The sequence below is a fragment of the Lethenteron reissneri genome, chromosome 49 (genome assembly GCF_015708825.2).
Source record: "Lethenteron reissneri isolate LAM-NWPU_2019-01 chromosome 49, ASM1570882v1, whole genome shotgun sequence".
In the NCBI taxonomy this organism is placed as follows: domain Eukaryota; kingdom Metazoa; phylum Chordata; class Hyperoartia; order Petromyzontiformes; family Petromyzontidae; genus Lethenteron; species Lethenteron reissneri.
In genome coordinates, this window is record NC_083827.1 from 109,017 (window position 1) to 116,025 (window position 7,009).

A 7,009-nucleotide genomic window follows, 5' to 3' on the forward strand; every position below is an offset into this window, starting at 1 on the left:
CTCTTGTACACCTTGATGTCGCCTGGTGGGTCACCCGACGAGGTGGTGTAATGCACCGTGTAGTGGTCGATGGGAGACTGGGTGTTCTCCCACTCGATGTCCATCGTCGAGTCGGTCACTGACACCACCTGCAGATTCTTTGCCCCGTCAATAGCTGGGGGCAAAATGAACCGCACGTGTGAACTTTGTAAGGGTGTATCTTGCTTGACAGGCAGGCAATTGACTTCGAGATTTATCCAAGAATGTCTGTGTGCAACGCACGTGGCGTCAGCCATTAATTATGATGAACGGGTGACGTCACTCCGCGTTAAGAAGGTGGAGCGGGAAACGAACATTTGTTTATGCAAATTAGCTTTCATTTTGACCTTTCTTTATGGAAAGTAAAGCTAATAAAAAAATCAACGCAGCGACTAACATAACGAGCCAAAAGGCTGTGTGTGTGTCCCGCGCGTGACGTCACTCCACATGGGGCAACCCCCTCATTAATAATCATGAGCTGAATCATTTTTCTATTGAATATTTCCCATTTCCTTCAATATACACCCGTCCTTGGACGGGCAAACAAGCTAGTAATTAATTTTACTCTACTGCTTTCAGACAATAGATTTAAATGTTCTCCCACTTTCCATTTGCTAAAAGAAATACGCATTAAAAACTTTTTGTAATGCACAGACATTCTTGATGTGTACCTGACATCACCCTTGCAGTCAATGGTTTGGAATATTTCCTTCTTTTCTTTGCAACTATTGTAACTTCATACTCTGTGCTCCCCTTCAGATGTTTAAGCACAATGGTTTTAACGTTGCCGGGTACAATCTGTTCCAAAGGTCTATCAGCACTATCCGTGGGCTTGTATTTCACGACAAATTTGTCAAACACATATTCGTCCACCACCCACGAAACTCTGATGCTGTGTGGCTTTATCTCAGAAATATACAGTTGGTTTGCAGAGTCGAGTGGAACTCCGGATATTGCAAACACAGATACAACTTCCGTGTCAGGGAATGATGTGGTATGCACAGGGACATCGGTTTCAGTGGGTATCGCTGTTGTGGCAAGCTTCATGCCTTTATCCTTTGACATTGCTGTTAGAAAAGAAGAAAAAATGTTACTCTTGCTAGGACATAAACAAGCATTCAACAGTAACACATCATCTTCTTAAACACTGTGAAAGAAAACAGACATGCTTATTAAATGCATAATCCATTTCCTGCAATTTCACATTAGTGATAAAATGTATCGATATAAGTCAGATAATCGTCGTGGACAAGTTTATCAATATTATAACATGAAAGAATACCTGTGATAATCTTTGCTGAAACAGGTTTGGAGAATCTCCCTCGTTTTATGCCAAGGATGGATATTTCGTAAACCGTGCTTTCAAGAAGTCCTTTAATTTTAACCATGGAGTCATGGCTGGACACAATGCGGTCCAAAGGTTTTTTTGAGCTGCAGGTAGGTCTGTATCGGATGATGAATTTATCGAACAAGGTTGGATCTGATTTCCATGAAACGACAATGCTATCGTCGCTTATCTCAGATATTGTGAGTTCATTGGCGGATTGAATTGGAACACCAGGAGAGGCAGTCACTGTTATCTGCTGGACATGCCGTGGAACTTCAGTCGTGGGTACTGCATGGTACGTTGAAGTATCTGCAGTGGACTTCACTTTGGTCTCTGTAAAAGAAATATATTTAGTTAGTATGTAAACTGTTATACAATTAGACCTTGTTTTCACGGACAACCAACTCGAATCGACTCAAGTACACTTGATTTGGCCGGAATTTGAGTCAAAAGAGAATGTAAATTTTATATTTTTTAAGGACAACTCAGACTGCTTAAAAGTAAAGCGGTCTTTTCCTGATTTACTGAGTTACTCAATTCATCATGTGAGTTGGGCAGATCTCTCCCAAAAATAGGTCAAGATTGCACCGCTGATGAAATTAAATGCTCAATTCAATGTTTTTACCGCCGACAATGTTGTTTTAAATTCTGATGCAGGGAATTCAGGCCAGCTTGAGAAGCAAAAAATCGGCCTGGAGAATTTGGACTTCAGCTCAACATGACGACCAACTCGAGGTGACTAAAATATGGAAATGAATTCGCGCTCATCGTAATAATTGTATCAAATTAAATACCTGTTGTTACTTTCGCCACCAGAGGCTTGGAAAACAATCCACGCCTTGCACCAAGAAGAATAATAGTATACTCAGTGTTTTCTGTTAACTCGAATATATCTAAGACGGAAACGTGCCCAGCCAAATTTCTTTCAAATGGCTTTTCAATACTGCCTGTTGGCTTGCAGCGCACAATGAAGCGGTCAAACACTTTCGTGTCTACTACCCACGAAATCCTAATGCTATTGGCTGTGATGTGAGATATAATAAGTTCATTGGCAGAATCGATTGGCACCCCAGAAACAGATGTCACTGAAATAGTTTTGTCGGGGAACTTCGTGGTAATTTCAAGGTCTTCAAAAGTAGTTATTGGTTGTGAACCTTCAACTACACCTGCGGGTTCTGGAGGTGTTAAAAGTTTAATTTCTGGAAAAGAAAAAAAACAGTTTTTTTGATGATGAGGCATTCTCTAAAATACATAACTAAACAGCAGCTGTTAAATATATATCAAAATACATGTGCAACTCCTGTAAGTAGATTATATATTTTTTTGCAGTATATTACCATGTCAATCTAAACGTGTTACTCTTTTGAATTCACAATGGTAAGATAGTTGATACATTTATCAAGTGAAAACCACATTTCATTACCAATATTAATTTTGATAGGGATTTTTTTGACAAAATACTAGGAGATGGGGTGAGTGGGATATTTATGTTGAGTTACACCATTGTAGACACAGAAAGTAAAGTTTGGTTGAAGATATTAGATTAATTGTTGAAAGTGTTTTTTGAGGACTGTCAGTGGGCTTGTATTGCACAATACATTCTTTGATTACCCACCCATGATACTGTCATGCTATCAGACGTGATATCACATATGTCAAGTTTGTTGACAGTATCAGTTGGAATCTCAGACACTGAGATTATTGAACAATCATGTGGAGGTGATACATGTGTAGTACTTCTTGAAGATTAGCATATCTGTCCTATCAACTAACATGGCTTTGGAGTCTGTAAAATTGAGGGGTGGTGGTGAAACTTTTACCATTACCGTAAAAATAAATATTGGTTCATATTTATAAGAATTTCAAGCAGCTTTCATAAGTTTTGTTAAAATATACTATAATTTCAGGACGACAACCTATAAAATAACCAACTTCAACTTCTGCCACCAGTGGCTTTGAGGGATTTCTTTTCCTGTAGGTATTCAACATTCATCTATATTTAGTACTTTCTGTCAGGTACAGGATATCATATGTTGACACGTGACCAGGTAAGGCAATTTTAAATGGTTTCTCAGGACTGTTCGTGGGTTTGAATTGCACAATAATCTGTCAAAGACCTTTGGATCTACCGCTGTAGGATTGTCATGCTAGCGCATGTGATGTCAAATATGACAAGTTCATCAGCAGACTCACCAGGAGTCTCTGTCAATGTTTTAGCAGTCCCTAAATTGCTAAAGGAATGCAAATCTATAAAAAAATTTGACCCTTTAAAAGGATCCGCATTTATGTAACAATATGTATGATGTATTTTTCAAGGTATTTTTCATTCCAGTAATGTCTTAAGAAATTTTTGATATTTCAAACTGAGAAGAGCTACTAAAGCCCATGAGGAATTGCTGTTGTTCATTCTCGAATTCGATAGCGCATTGATACTTAAATAAACGAATATTACACGGTGCAAACATTCCACAACATTGCAAAGGAAATGCCACGTGTGATAAACGGTAACCGGGTATCGGGTACCCGATTTACGACCTCTAGTCTGGCGCACCGTTTATCACACGAGTGGCATTTCCTTTGCAATGTTGTTGAATGTTTGTGCCGTGTAATATTCGTTTATTTAAGTATCAATGCGCTATCGAATTCGAGAATGAACAAGAGCAATTCCTCATGGGCTTTAGTAGCTCTTCTCGGTTTGAAATATCTAAATTTCTTAAGACATACTGGAATGAAAAATACCTTGAAAAATACATCACACATATGTTACATAAATGCGGGTACCCGTTTGCGACCCTAGTGCGGCGGGGTACGGGTACGGGTAGGCCGTGAGTCACTGGTGAGTCACCGTTTGTCACTCATTTCGGGTAGGTACGGGTAGAACGAGTACCCTTTGCGACCCTGGTGCGGCCGGGTACGGGTAGGCTGTGAGTCACTGGTGAGTCACCGTTTGTCACTCATTTCGGGTAGGGTACGGGTAGGGAATGGGTAGCCGTTTGCGACCCTGGTGGGTACAGGTAGGCCGTGAGTCACTGGTGAGTCACCGTTTGTCACTCATTTAGGGTAGGGTACGGGTAGGGAACGGGTACCCGTTTGCGACCCTGGTGCTGGCCGGGTACGGGTACGGGTAGGCCATGAGTCACTGGTGAGTAACCGTTTGTCACTCATTTCGGGTAGGGTACGGGTACGGAACGAGTACCAGCACCCGGCCGTGTACGGGTACCCGTTTGTGACCCTGGTGCGGGCCGGGTACGGGTAGGCCGTGAGTCACTGGTGAGTAACCGTTTGTCACTCATTTAGGGTAGGGAACGGGTACCCGTACCCGGCCTACGGGTACCCATTTGCGACCCTGGTACGGCCGCGTACGGGTAAGGAATCAAAACCGTTTGCGACCTCAGCGCCAGACTAAGGGCCGACTGCGAGGGAGAGCGTCCAGTCGCGACGGAGACTACTCGGCGCCGCTCCAACGCCTCACTGATTCTTGTCCGGTGGTGAAGGACAAGGGACGGGAATCTTTAAAATATAACCTTCCACTGATGCCTTGAAACATCAGTGGAAGATCCCTTACAAGTAAGTGTACATCATTATTTTTTTATCGTGTCTGTAGGGATTCATATTCTTGGTTTCTGCTCGGTGGAGTCACGTAGAAGGTAAATAATAAAATGATTAGTGTTCATATATTTTTATTTTCTTATTTCCCTTCTACGTGACTTTACCGAAGAACCAATAATATACATAATTATTATTATTACATTCAAGCCGTCGGAAAAATAACGCAAACCCCCTCCCCACCCCTCGCAATCGTTAAGGGATTACTGTACAGTATAGGCAATGGACACTTTAAAAGTTGTAGCTAATGTTTAAAGACAATCTGAAAGGGTGAAGTGCAACACTACAACAAAAACTATTCAAGCACCAGACATCTACAATGTGTTTTGACACAAATATGACACGTTTTACGATTAATGTATCGGTGGTATTGACAAGAATTAAAAGACAGATGGTGACTCAGGCCGAGAAGAATGTTGTAAAGGAAGATAATTTTTAAGAAATAAAAAAGTGAATTTTTACAAAAAAATTCAAGTGAAAAAAGCAACACATGAAAGATTAATTGAGTTAAATGAGGGAAATGTGCGTTACATTCAGTGTTAAAGACTATAAAAATGTAAAATTACGTATCATTCTTCACAGGCAGACCTAGGCGATTCAACAATGGATGGCTCTGCAAGGAAACTTAAAAACATTGCAAATTTTGAATGTTCTATTGAAAATGTGGAATGTTCACGTAATGATAACAAGGTTTAAATATACGAAGATGTACCTGTCTTAACTTGAGCCAACAGGGGCTTGGAGGGCTTTCCTCGTCTGAAACCAATGAGCTTAATGATATATTCAGTATCATCGCTCAAGTCTGTAAGATCAACTGTAGAAACTTTGCCAGACAATGTTTTTTCGAGTGGTTTCTCAGAACTGTCAGCAGGCTTGTATTGCACAACAAAGCGCTCAAAGACGTTTGGATCAACCACCCACGACACCTTCATGCTCTCAGACGTGATGTCAGATATCACAAGTTCATTGGCAGAATCAGTTGGAACCCCAGACTCAGAAGTTATTGACACCTCCTTTGAAGGTTCGTGTGTGGTACTTATAGGCAACTCAACAACGGTTGGTGTAATGGCCTCATCGACGACTGCCGTGGGTAAAGGAGTTGATTTTGGTTCGGGCTCTGCAAAGTAAATGAAAGTAATTGTAAGCATACCACATACTCTTTCAAAACGTGAGACATGTTTAGTTCATTAAGAAAATATTAAAGCATATGGAGATGTACCTGTCTTAACTTGAGCAACCAGTGGCTTGGAAGGCTTTCCTCGCCTGTAACCAATGAGCTTAATAATATATTCAGTGTCGTCGATCAGGCCTGTAAAATCAACTGTAGAAATGTGTCCAGGCAATGTTTTTTCTAATGGTTTCTCAGGGCTGTCAACAGGCTTGCATTGCACAATGAATCGCTCAAGACTTTTGGATCTACCACCCACGACACCTTCATGCTCTCAGATGTGATGTCAGATATGACAAGTTCATTGGCGGAATCAGTAGGAACCCCAGACACAGATGTTACCGAAACTTCCTTTGAAGGTTCGTGTGTGGTAGTTGCAGGCAACTCAACAACGGTTGGTGTAATGGCCTCATCGATGACTGCCGTGGGTAAAGGTGTTGATTTTGGTTCAGGCTCTGCAAAGTAAATGAAAGTAATTGTAAGAAAAAGACATACTCTTTAAAAATGTGTAGACTGTTTAGGTAATAAAGAAAATATTAAAATATATGAATATGTACCTGTTTTAACTTGAGACACCAGTGGCTTGGAAGGCTTTCCATGCCTGAAACCAATGAGCTTAATTATATATTCAGTGTCATGGCTCAAGTCTGTAAGATCACAGTAGAAACTTTGCCAGGTAATGTTTTTTCGAGTGGTTTCTCAGAACTGTCAGCAGGCTTGTATTGCACAACAAAGCGTTCAAAGACATTTGGATCTAACCCCCACGGAACCTTTCATGCTCCGAGACGTGATGTCAGATATGACCAGTTCATCTGCAGAATCAGTTGGAACTCCAGACACTGATGTCACTGAAACCTCCTTTGGAGGTAAGCTTGTGGTAGATAATGGTG

General features: G+C 41.0%; 1 long non-coding RNA gene across 1 annotated transcript; it reads right to left on the minus strand.

The window, feature by feature from the left end:
- Position 1: 1 nt before the first annotated feature.
- Positions 2-6,815, minus strand: LOC133354958 (uncharacterized). Its single transcript, XR_009756651.1, has 7 exons — positions 6,677-6,815; positions 6,171-6,574; positions 5,664-6,068; positions 2,140-2,544; positions 1,301-1,678; positions 690-1,085; positions 2-154 (listed from the first exon to the last, which is right to left on the minus strand). It is a non-coding gene; the product is annotated as an uncharacterized LOC133354958 (long non-coding RNA).
- Between the last annotated feature and the right edge of the window lie 194 nt (positions 6,816-7,009).